The following is an 11,800-nucleotide window of genomic DNA, read 5'->3' on the forward strand; positions in this document are numbered from 1 at the left end:
CACTGCTAGATCATATGGTTCAGAATATGCTTAGTTTTCTTAGAAACTGCCAAACTGTGTTCAAAGTGGCTGTACCATTTTGCGTTCCCATCATCAATGGACGAGCATTGTTGCTTATAGTACTTTTAAAAACGTATTAATAGTGATAACAATAAAAAAAAAACCTGTGCATAAACTACTTGTTTATGAAGGAGAACCCTTAGTTTTTCACAGATGGAGCAGAGCTTCCCAGGTCCTCCCACACTCACACCGCTGGTTTATTGACTGCATTTTAATACTCTTTTTCAATAGATAGTTTTACTTCCCTGTGAAGATCTGCCTGTAGTTAAATTCCTCCAGAATTCTGTTTTTGATGTTAAATGCTTTGAATTTTTTATTGTAATAGTAAGTTAGGAATTATTTTCAGGGTGTTTGGTTGGCTCAGTTGGTTAAGCCTTTGCCTTCTGCTCAGGTCAGGAACTTAGGGTCCTGGGATCAAGCCTGGTATGGGGCTTTCTGCTCAGCAGGGCGTCTGCTTCTCCTTCTCCCTCTGACCCTCCTTCCTGCTTGTGCTCTCTCTCTGTCTCAAATAAATCAATAAAATCTTTTAAAAAAAGGAATTATTTTCCAAGTTTAATACATTCATATATTATACTCAACAACACTACATAGAGCACACCTCAACATTTTGCTATTTTGTTACACAACAGTAAAATCTTTCACCAATTTGGTAATAGGCACAATTAACAAGGGTAAAACAACTGCAAAGGCTTGAATATGCTCGCTGAGTTATTTTTAGGTTCATAGAAAATATTTTGTTAATGTAATTTTCAGATTTCTTATCCAAACATTCAGAAGAACACAATGAGACCTTTAATATTATCTGTGCAGGCCTCGTCTATTCCCTCCTTGCCCCTAGGAACTTCTAGGACCGTCCTACAGAAATGAATTCATTTAATCGTAGACTCCTGAGCCACAAGGGCTCTCAAGGTTCTTTTTAGTTCAGTCATAAGTCTGACCCATTTTAAGTTGGATGCTTGTCCTAATCATCCACAATTCCAGATATCCTAGTCTACAGAAGCAGAAAGTTCACAAGTTTTTCCTTCTTCTTTTCTTCTTCTTCTTCTTCTTCTTCTTCTTCTTCTTCTTCTTCTTCTTCTTCTTCTTCTTCTTTTTTTTAAGATTTATTTATTTGAGAGAGAGTATGGGGAGGGTAGAGGGAGAGGAAGAGAGAGAGAGTCCCAAGCAGAATCCTTGCTTAGTGTGGAGCCTGGAGCAGGGCTCGATGTCATGACCCTGAGATCATGACCTGAGCTGAAATTAAGAGTTGGACACTCAACCAACTGAGCTACCCAGGTGCCCCCAATTTTTCCTTTCCCAGTATGTTCTTCATTAGGTCAAACTAGTCATCTTACCTGTAGTTAAAAAATCAGATACTTGTGTTTTGTTTCCAAAGCATCCATGAGCATTTCTCTTAAAAGTTGCTGAGTAGAGTTTAAATGTTCTCACTGTAACACTAAAAAAATAGTAAGTCTGTGAAATGGAGGATGTGTTAACTAACCTTATTGTGGTAAACATTTGTGCTATATATGTATATCAAATGATCACATTGTAAACTTTGAACTTATATAATGTTACATGTCAATTATATCTCAATAAAGCTGGAAAAAATGTAAATTCCTGATATATGAAGACAGGTTCCCTCCACCCCCCACCCACCCCATGTGTCATTATTTCTGAATATGCCTTTTTTTGTTTATTTCTGGCATTTTTCTCTTGTTCTTAAACATATAGATAACACAACAGAAAGAATAATTCATTTTTACCTGGGGCTGCTGAGTAAGTTTTTATTTAGAGAGGTGACTTTTAGGATTTGAAGGATTCTAGGAAGAAGCAAAGGTTGCAAAGAGAGATTGTTAACTAGTGTGAGCCAAAAATGTGAGCGTGACAAAACATGTCATGTTGGGAAGTCTCAAGGTCTCCTTTTGTGGCTAAAGCACAGTGTATTTATAAGAAGATGTGGGGAAAGTTCTGGGGGAACCAGACAATGAAAGGCTCCTGGCTATCCAGGGGAACTGGATTTTCAGCTGTGGGCAAAGATTGGTACACAATCAACTCTGTTTAAAAGGGAATTCTGGAGGTCTACACCACAGGGGTGGGGTGGGGGTGGGCATTTTGGAATGGGAGAATGTAGAGGCAGGGAAACAAGTTCTAAATGCATTTCCATTATCCAAGGGGAAGTGGCTAAGCGCTTGAAATGAAGCAGTTGCTTTGGGATTGAGAAAAGAGACCAATTTAGAAGGATGAACTGACAGATGATAATGACAAAATCATCGTTTCCAGAATTCTGGGAGGGTCAAGTGGCTGGTCATGTGCCTGTTATTTCATGCTCAGATGCGCTCTCAGACCCCTTCCCTGCCCTTTGCTTGCTCTGCATTGTCCGGACCCACCACATACTACGGTTCCCAGCTCCCTGGCCTAGCGGCTTCTGGGTACACGCAGCCAAAGGGAAGGTGGGAAAAGGACAGAAGCTATTTCTTCCTTCTTTCCCTCCCATGGCATCAGCAGCAGTGCTGAGTCCACTTGCATATCTAGCTTCTGCTGTGCTCCAAGGTTCCAGATCCCCACCCAGTGACCTTGGCTCTTGGGCACCATGACACCACCTCTTCTGTGTTTTTTCAGGCCTAGGGGTCATGGCCGCTTCCCGCCATTGCTAATTTCTGAGTTGTCTCAGCTCCCTCTTTGTTCTCTTTCTGCTTTTCTGATGTCTTTGTAACCAATTCCCCATGTTAAATTCATTCAATTGAACTGCCTAGTGTAGGCTCTATTTTTCTAACCAGATCCTTACTGATAGAGGTGTAATGATGTAAAGAGTTGGGCAGCACTAGAGATTAAGGTAGGAAAGGAAGACAACTCATTTTGCAATCTGTTTCTTAGTTTGATACACTTCGTCTACTGAATCTGCTCCCTCTAGGCCATTTTTCACAAAGCTAGTTAGAGCAATTTAAAAAAAAAGATTTTATTTATTTATTTGAGACAAAGAACACTGAGGGAGAAGCAGACTCCCTGCTGAGGAGAGAGGGCTTGATCCCAGGATCCTGAGGTCATGACCTGAGCAGAAGATGGGTGCTTAACTGACTGAGCCATGCAGGCACCCCAGAGCAATTTTTTAAAAACCTAAATAATCAAGATGCCTGGGTGGCTCAGTGGCTAAGCGTCTGCCTCTGGCTCAGGGCCCAATTCTGGAGTCCCAGGATCGAGTCCCGCATGAGGCTCCCTGCATGGAGCTGCTTCTCCCTCTGCCTGTGTCTCTGCTTCTCTCTCTCTCTGGGTCTCTCATGAATAAATAAATAAAATATTTTTTAAAAACCTAAATAATCATATCTTTCCTTGCTTAAAACCTCTCTGTGCCTTTCCATTGTATCTAGAATAAAGGCTAAACTCCTTACCTAGGTATACAAACTTCTACCTGCACCTACTTATCTTTCCCTCCCCTTTACCCTTTCCAGCTACACAGGTCTCTTGCTGTTCCTCCAACTCACCAAATTAATTTCTGCCTCGGGCCCTTTGCACACACTGTTCCTACTGCTGATAATGTTCTTTCTCTAGCTTTCCACATGTTGTCTCTGTTGTTGTCACATCTCTTCAGAGATAGCACCACCACTGATCTCCTTATTCTGGTTTGTGTTCTTCATCACATGTATCAATCCATGAAATTATGTCCCTTTTATCCTTCTACTTGTTTAAAGTTTGAGGGCAGAAATTTTTTGCTTTGTTCCCTTTTCTATTCTCAGCACCTAATATAGGGTCTGGCATATATTAAGGACTGTGTAAATATTTGCTGATGAATAAATAAATATTTTACCTTTACAAATCATTATTGAGCAGAGGAGCTTTGTTTTTGCATGCTTTATTTTTATATCTATTTATGTTATTATTTTACTTACATGCTTTTTCTTCCTGAAATGCCCTCTCCTATTTCATCTTCACTATTCATCTTTCAGAATGGTTGGAACCCTTTCCTCTTTGAAACTATCTTTCCCTACTCCACACAGAGAATTGACTTCTCCTTCCTTTGGGTTCCATTGTATTCCAGCAAAATTGACATTTTATTGCACATATTTAATGTTTGTCTCCTTTTTCTTAGAAAAGGAGTAATCTCTTTTCTACAGGCAAAGAGAAATCATGAATCTCTTACAGGAAGTAGAAATCATGAATCTTTATCTCTATAGCTTCAGTACCTGGAACAGTGCCTGACACATAGTTGCATTGGGAAAACATTTGTGGAATGAATGAATGAATGAATGACAGATACAGGAGATTTGCCAGTTTCATGTTTCTATTGGTTTCCATATACTATGGACCACTAGGAAAGGAAAATGAGGATGTTAGTACTAACCTCATACTGTCTATGGTGAAGATTGAGATAATGAAGGAAAGCTCTTAGGAAATTATAACACAAACAAAACTCATCATTCATAAATATATATATATATATTTTAAAATATTTTATTTATTTATGACAGACATAGCGAGAGAGAGGCAGAGACACAGGCAGAGACACAGGCAGAGGGAGAAGCAGGCTCCCCGCAAGGAGCCCCATCCCAGATCCTGGGATCAAGCCCTGAGCCGAAGGCAGACGCTCAACCACTGAGACACCCAGGCGTCCCTCGTCATTCATATATTAATGGGAAAGCACTTCTTCCACTGATAAGGATGCATTTGGATGTGAATATGGATTTTACCTGAGACTTGTCTCCAAGGAATCTAGAATGTTCAGGATGATTTGGGAAGAAGGCATCCTGATGGAAGTAGTGTTAAGACAGCCACAGAACAAGATGAAAGTGTCCTTAGCAGCAAGTGTTTGGCTTTTCTGGAGGTTTGATTAATCCTGGGAGGAAGACCTCATGCTAGAATTTCTAGGGATGAACCTACAAAGCCCATAGGTGGGAGAAGGTGCATGCTTCGGAAGGTTCTGTCCACAGCTAGATGTAAGTGCTGGCCCACGATGTGCAGAGTCTTGTACTTGTAGCTCCCTTTTGTCACATGAACTCAAGCCCCAGCCCAGCACCACAAAGCACTGATTGTCACCTGAGCACTGGGGTGTCAGGTCCTGACAGATGCCCTCTTGTTCTGGTGCTTTTAACTCCTTAGCTCCTGCTATCTATAATTTAGGTGAAAATGTGTGGCCTGTTCTTTCTGCCAGCCACTTTTATCCTTTGTTAATCTGCTGTGCCATTTGGAAGCTGAGAGTTGTTTTGTCTCCAGTTCTATTTTACACTGAGTATTACTAAGTACTTAATTTACTATTAAGCAAAGACCAGAAGGGAGAAACAGATTTTAAAACATTTAAAAGCATGTAAGTGCCAAAGTGCTTTTTCTAAGGATAAAACTAATGACAGAAAGTTGGTTTTCATCCAAGAGTTTCTGGAAGACAAAAACAATTCATTATAACATACCTTGATTGAACCTGGGGGACACGGTGAGTGGGGACATTGGGTTGAAAGGGGGGCTCTGTGTAAAATTGTGGCTCAGAATTTATGAAGTCATGTATGCCTTCCCCTACTGTGCCAACCACACCAACTTTCAGGAAGGGGATTTTAACATAATTCCAGGCATATTTTTAATTTAAACATAAAAAAAAATCCCAGTTCTATTAAAAGCATTATGGATATTTCTGCTGATGCACAGAACTAAGTTTTTTAAAAAAACAACCAGGGGCTCCTGAGTGGCTCAGTCAGGCAACTGACTCTTGATTTTGGCTCAGGTCACAATCTCAGGGTCTCAAGATTGAGCTCAGCCGGGAGTCTCTTTGAGCTTCTTTCTCTCCTTTTCCCTCTGCCCCTCCCCAGTCTCACTCTTGCTCTCTTTCTCCTTCTCTCAAGTGAAAAATCTTAAAAAATTTTTTTTCAAAAAAATCCCAAGTAAGGGCCTAAAAAAGTTAAAAAGAATGAGTCACCTGCTTCTCCCAATTCTCTGCATTTTAAAAGCTAAGTAGTCTAGGAAGATACATGTGAGTGGTAGCATATAAAGATTAGTTTTCTGTACTCTCATATTTCTGTGTTTCTTCCCCCCCCCTTTTCTTTTTGAATTGCGGATTGCATTTAATTGTATGTTTCCACATCCATTTCCCTCATTAAACTTGAGCTCATCTGGGACAGGACCAAGTCTCACCCATCTTAGATTCATCACTGCTTATGTTATGAGTGTGCCTAGTGCTGAGTTGTTTTTCAAAAGCTATTTGTTGAATGAATGAAGCATCATTTAAATTATTTATTTGTTTTTTTTTTTGAAAAGATTTTACTTACTTATTCATGAGAGACACACAGAGAGAGGCAGAGACCCAGGTAGAGGGAGAAGCAGGCTCCATGCAGGAGGCCCGATGTGGGACTCGATCCCAGGACCCCGGGATCACACCCTGGGCCGAAGGCAGATGCTTAACCGCTGAGCCACCAGGCATCCCTGAAGCATCATTATAGTTCCATGCCTTTGTTTTGCTCTTGGCCTAATTAGATAATTTTTAATTCATAACAAGCACTGGTTCTTTTTTTTTTCCTTTTTTTTTATTGGTGTTCAATTTACCAACATACAGAATAACCCCCAGTGCCCGTCACCCAATCACTCCCACCCCCTACCCTCCTCCCCTTCTACCACCCCTAGTTCGTTTCCCAGAGTTAGCAGTCTTTACGTTCTGTCTCCCTTTCTGATATTTCCCACACATTTCTTCTCCCTTCCCTTATATTCCCTTTCACTATTATTTATATTCCCCACATGAATGAGAACATATAATGTTTGTCCTTCTCTGACTGACTTACTTCACTCAGCATAATACCCTCCAGTTCTATCCATGTTGAAGCAAACGGTGGGTATTTGTCATTTCTAATAGCTGAGTAATATTCCATTGTATACATAAACCACATCTTCTTTATCCATTCATCTTTCGATGGACACCGAGGCTCCTTCCACAGTTTGGCTATTGTGGACATTGCTGCTATAAACATCGGGGTGCAGGTGTCCCGGCGTTTCATTGCATCTGTATCTTTGGGGTAAATCCCCAACAGTGCAATTGCTGGGTCGTAGGGCAGGTATATTTTTAACTCTTTGAGGAACCTCCACACAGTTTTCCAGAGTGGCTGCACCAGTTCACATTCCCACCAACAGTGTAAGAGGGTTCCCTTTTCTCCGCATCCTCTCCAACATTTGTGGTTTCCTGCCTTGTTAATTTTCCCCATTCTCACTGGTGTGAGGTGGGATCTCATTGTGGTTTTGATTTGTATTTCCCTGATGACAAGTGATGCAGAGCATTTTCTCATATGCTTGTTGGCCATGTCTATGTCTTCCTCTGTGAGATTTCTGTTCATGTCTTTTGCCCATTTCATGATTGGATTGTTTGTTTCTTTGGTGTTGAGTTTAATAAGTTCTTTATAGATCTTGGAAACTAGCCCTTTATCTGATATGTCATTTGCAAATATCTTCTCCCATTCTGTAGGTTGTCTTTGAGTTTTGTTGACTGTATCCTTTGCTGTGCAAAAGCTTCTTATCTTGATGAAGTCCCAATAGTTCATTTTTGAAGCACTGGTTCTTAATTATATCAAAAGGTGCTCAAGCTCATTTTTATTATTTTTAAAAATTACTTTAAGATTTTTTTTTTTTTTTAGAGAGAGAGAGAGAGATAGTGGGGAGGGGGAGGGGAAGGGAGAGGGAATCTTTTCTTTTTAATTTTTATTGATTTATGATAGTCACACAGAGAGAGAGAGAGAGAGAGAGGCAGAGACACAGGCAGAGGGAGAAGCAGGCTCCATGCACCGGGAGCCCGACGTGGGATTCGATCCCGGGTCTCCAGGATCGCGCCCTGGGCCAAAGGCAGGCGCCAAACTGCTGTACCACCCAGGGATCCCCAGGAGAGGGAATCTTAAGCAGACTCTACACTCAGTGCAGAGCCCAAGGTGGGGCTTGATCTCACAGCACTGAGATCATGACCCGAGCTGAAATGAAGAGTTGGTCACTTAACTGACTAAGCCACCCAGGCGCCCTGTTCCAGTTCATTCTTAATGAAAGAAGTACCAATTAAAACTCTACTGAGGTACCACTTGGTCACCTGTCATATATTTGTATATTGTACAACACTTTGCTAGTTGTATACACTAATATTATTTCTAGGGAAGGCCTTTGGCCATATCTATCAAAATTCCAAGTGTACGTGCTTTCTGACCCAGGTATTACACTTCCAGGAATTTGTCTGGCAGATATTCTTTCCCAGAAGGCAATGCTACATGTACCAACCTTCATTGCAGCATTGCTTGCCATAGCAAAAGCCTGGAAATGAACTCAATGTCCAGAATAGGGGACTAGTTAAATAAATAATGGTGCAGTCATACAACAGACAATCTAGTTCAGAGGAAAAGAAAAAGAGTGAGGCCGCTCGGTGTATACTGATATGGGATGATTGCTAAAATCTATTGTTAAGGTGACAAAAACAAGATTCAAGGCACTGTGCACTGTAGGCTACCAGGTATTCCCTGATGGTAAGTACCGAGGTGTATTTGCACGTGTGTGCATAGCTACCTCTGCATGGACTTAGGAACCCTAGGGATACGGCTGCCGCTGGTTTAGGGAGCTGGGTGGGTCAGGAACAGGGAGCTACGGTTCCTGTCACGCAAAACACAAAGAGCCCTATTTGACCCACCTTTTTAACCCTGTTAGGATTAAGGCCCAAATCCTCACAGCATGCCAGGTGCTTCGTGACAAAACACCTACCCACCTCTGCTGTCTTACCTTCAGCCCCTGGCCCTCCCTGCTTGGTCTTCTTTCGGTTCTTCAAACACCGTTTGCTTCCCCACCTCACGGCCTTTGCAGATGCTGTTCCTCTGCTTGCAACACTCCTCCCCTTCATCCTCCCGGCCTGATTCCCAGTGGTCCTTAGGCCATCAACTTTGAGGCCAATTCATCAAAGTGAACTTTGCTCTCACCCCAGACTCATGTAGTCCCTCGGTAGGTGCTCCCAGGACACCCCAAACTCTTTCAGTACCAGACACGACAATTACAATTAATGAATTATTTGCTCACTGTCTGTCTTCCTCACTGAGCCACAAGCAGATGTGTACCATGGTTACTTCCACACGTGTACCTAGCACGGAGCAGGTGCTCATCAACACTTGTGGAGAGAAGAGGCGAGGCACAGAAGGATGGGGGGAATGAAGGCAGCAGGGAAGGAGGTGGTAGGGAAGGCGGCCAGATAGGGCGAGGTGAGGGAAGGAAGAGAGGAAGTAACCACCAGAGCATTACAGTCCATTGTAAAGAGCTATCCGCAGGTGTGTTCTTCATTAGTAATCAGCTTGTCACCTGGTGTTCTCAGGTCCACTGGAAAATTATACTGCTAACTCCATGGCCTTAAAATTTATATTTTATAAAACTGGGTATTTTGGCTTATTGTTTAGTACAAAAGAATTTATCATCGCTGGTGGATTTTTGTTTTACTTTAGCTTACAAATCGTGTTATTCTGAACATTTCTTCTTTTACCACTGAGGGGCAGTAGTAACCTTTTTTCACACAAAAGGTTGTGATTTCAATTTTTTTGAGGGGGAAGATGTTTCTATATATACACACGTTAGAGTTTAGGCTATTTTAAATATTCCACATATTTTTACACTGATGCTGCTATGTTTAAGTATGAATCAGATGGTCTTTTGGTTGTATTTAGAATGAGATCAAGCCTCTTTCCCAGCCTCCAAGGCGCTGAACAAGCTCTAGCCACACTGGCCCTCCCATGCCAAGGTCAGCCTCCTTGAAGTCTTGTCACTTATCTCTCCCTGAGGTGGCTATCCTCATTCAGGTCCTGCAACTCAGAAGGGCTTTCCAGAACCCTTCATTGGAAGTAGCTTTCCTCAGGGACCAGACAGATTTTATGAGGCCCAAAGCTTATGTAATTTGAGAAAAAGAATATGACATTATGAATACAAAAATTCACACAAAAGCGAACACTTATTTAGAATAAGAAAAGAAGTCACAACAAAGGACAAAACGAAAAAGCTGACACCAATCAGGAAAGCTAGAAGGACAACATGTATTTTTATTTTTAAAGATTTTATTTATTCATGAGAGACACAGAGAGAGAGAGAGACAGAGAGAGAGGCAGAGACACAGACAGAGGGAACAGAAGGCTCCATGCAGGGAGCCCGGAGTGGGGACTCGATCCCGGGTCTCCAGGATCACGCCCTGGGCCGAAGGTAATGCTAAACCGCTGAGCCACTGGGGCTCACCAACAACGTGTATTTTTATTAATTAACTGCCTGGCATAACATTTTTTTTACTCTACAATTTTGGCCATGTACTCTTTGGTCACCTCTTCATATGACAATGATGGTGTGATACTATTTTCTATAAAATGAATATGAAGATAATCCACTCTTTGGAATAGTATTGATCAAAATGTGTTTTTTTTAAATTAAAATGTGTTTTTATGGTTGAGAGTTTAGAATAATTTTCCTTGGTTGTACTACTCATTTGTTTACTACTCAATGTCATGCAATTTTTAAGATTGTTGTCAAAATTTGAGAAATCTCTGTTGGTTTTTTTTTCATACACGGGCTCTAAGACTTTAGGGCATTTCAAGGACTGTGTTTTGTTTTGGGACATGTGGGGGTGTGTGTCATGGGTGTGCACACGGCCGCCTCCACACGGCAGCTGCTTTTCCTTCAGGGGCCTCGGAAAGGGCCTGTGCAGATGAAGAGCTCCAGTAGTTTTGTGGTCTCTGGCCATCTATCTCCATTTCCCAATTACTTGTCATCACCTCACTTGGTTTTCATTGCCCTCAGGGCTTAAGACAATCTAAACTTATCTTTTTTTTTTTTTTTTAAGATTTATTTATTTATTTGAGAGAGAGAGAGGACACGTGCATGCCAGTGCAGGGTGCTGGGGGGGGGGGGGGCAGAGGTAGAGGGAGACAAGCAGACTCTGCACTGAGGATGGATTGTGGCTCCATCCCAGGACTCTGGGATCATGACCGAGTGGAAATCAAGAGTCAGCCGCTTAACCGAGCCACCCAGGCGCCTCAATCCAAACTTATCTTAATTATACATTTGCCTGTTTACAGACTGCCTTCTCCCACTGCAGTGTAAGCTGGCAAGGAACAGAGCCCTGAACAGTTTCGTTCAAGCTGTGCTCCCAGAGCCTCCCACAGGCTTGGCCTAGGAGAGGGTCTCAGTCATTTGTTGAATGAACGAGTGAATGAATCAACGTGGGATTTAATATCAATCTCTAACATTTGTTCTTACAATTTATGAATGTTGATTTTTTCATAAGAGCCATTTTAATGAGACTTAATTGCATGTCAAGTGTTGTGAGCACTAGCTGTGCTAATTGGATAATTTTCTGAAATAGCAGTTTTTACTTGAAATCATCACAATGTGTTCATTTCTTTGACTAGAAGTTTTGAAATAGTAAAGCCATGGGATGAGAGTTTAGAATTTGTGTGGACCTCCTATATTTGATAGAGCAGCTTTCAAACTTTCTTACTCCCTCAGCCCCATCTAATCATTTAAAAACAAAACCAAAGATGTGACACCCGCACACATTTTAAAGTTATTAATTTTTAAAAATAATAAATTTAAATATTTGCAAAGGCTGTAATTCCTAACAGTGTCAATTGACATTTAATTGGATTAATTAGAAGCAAAATACCAAATCAATTCGATTCCTGCCTTCATCCATTTTAAAAATACATGAATGAACTCTTCTTTAATAGCAGAAAAATGCGGTATTCATTTTTCTCCCGAAAATCTGTGTTTTCATTCTACTCCTTCTCCTCCTTTTACTGTCAAA

Source organism: Canis aureus, chromosome 2 (genome assembly GCF_053574225.1).
Source record: "Canis aureus isolate CA01 chromosome 2, VMU_Caureus_v.1.0, whole genome shotgun sequence".
Taxonomy (NCBI): Eukaryota; Metazoa; Chordata; class Mammalia; order Carnivora; family Canidae; genus Canis; species Canis aureus.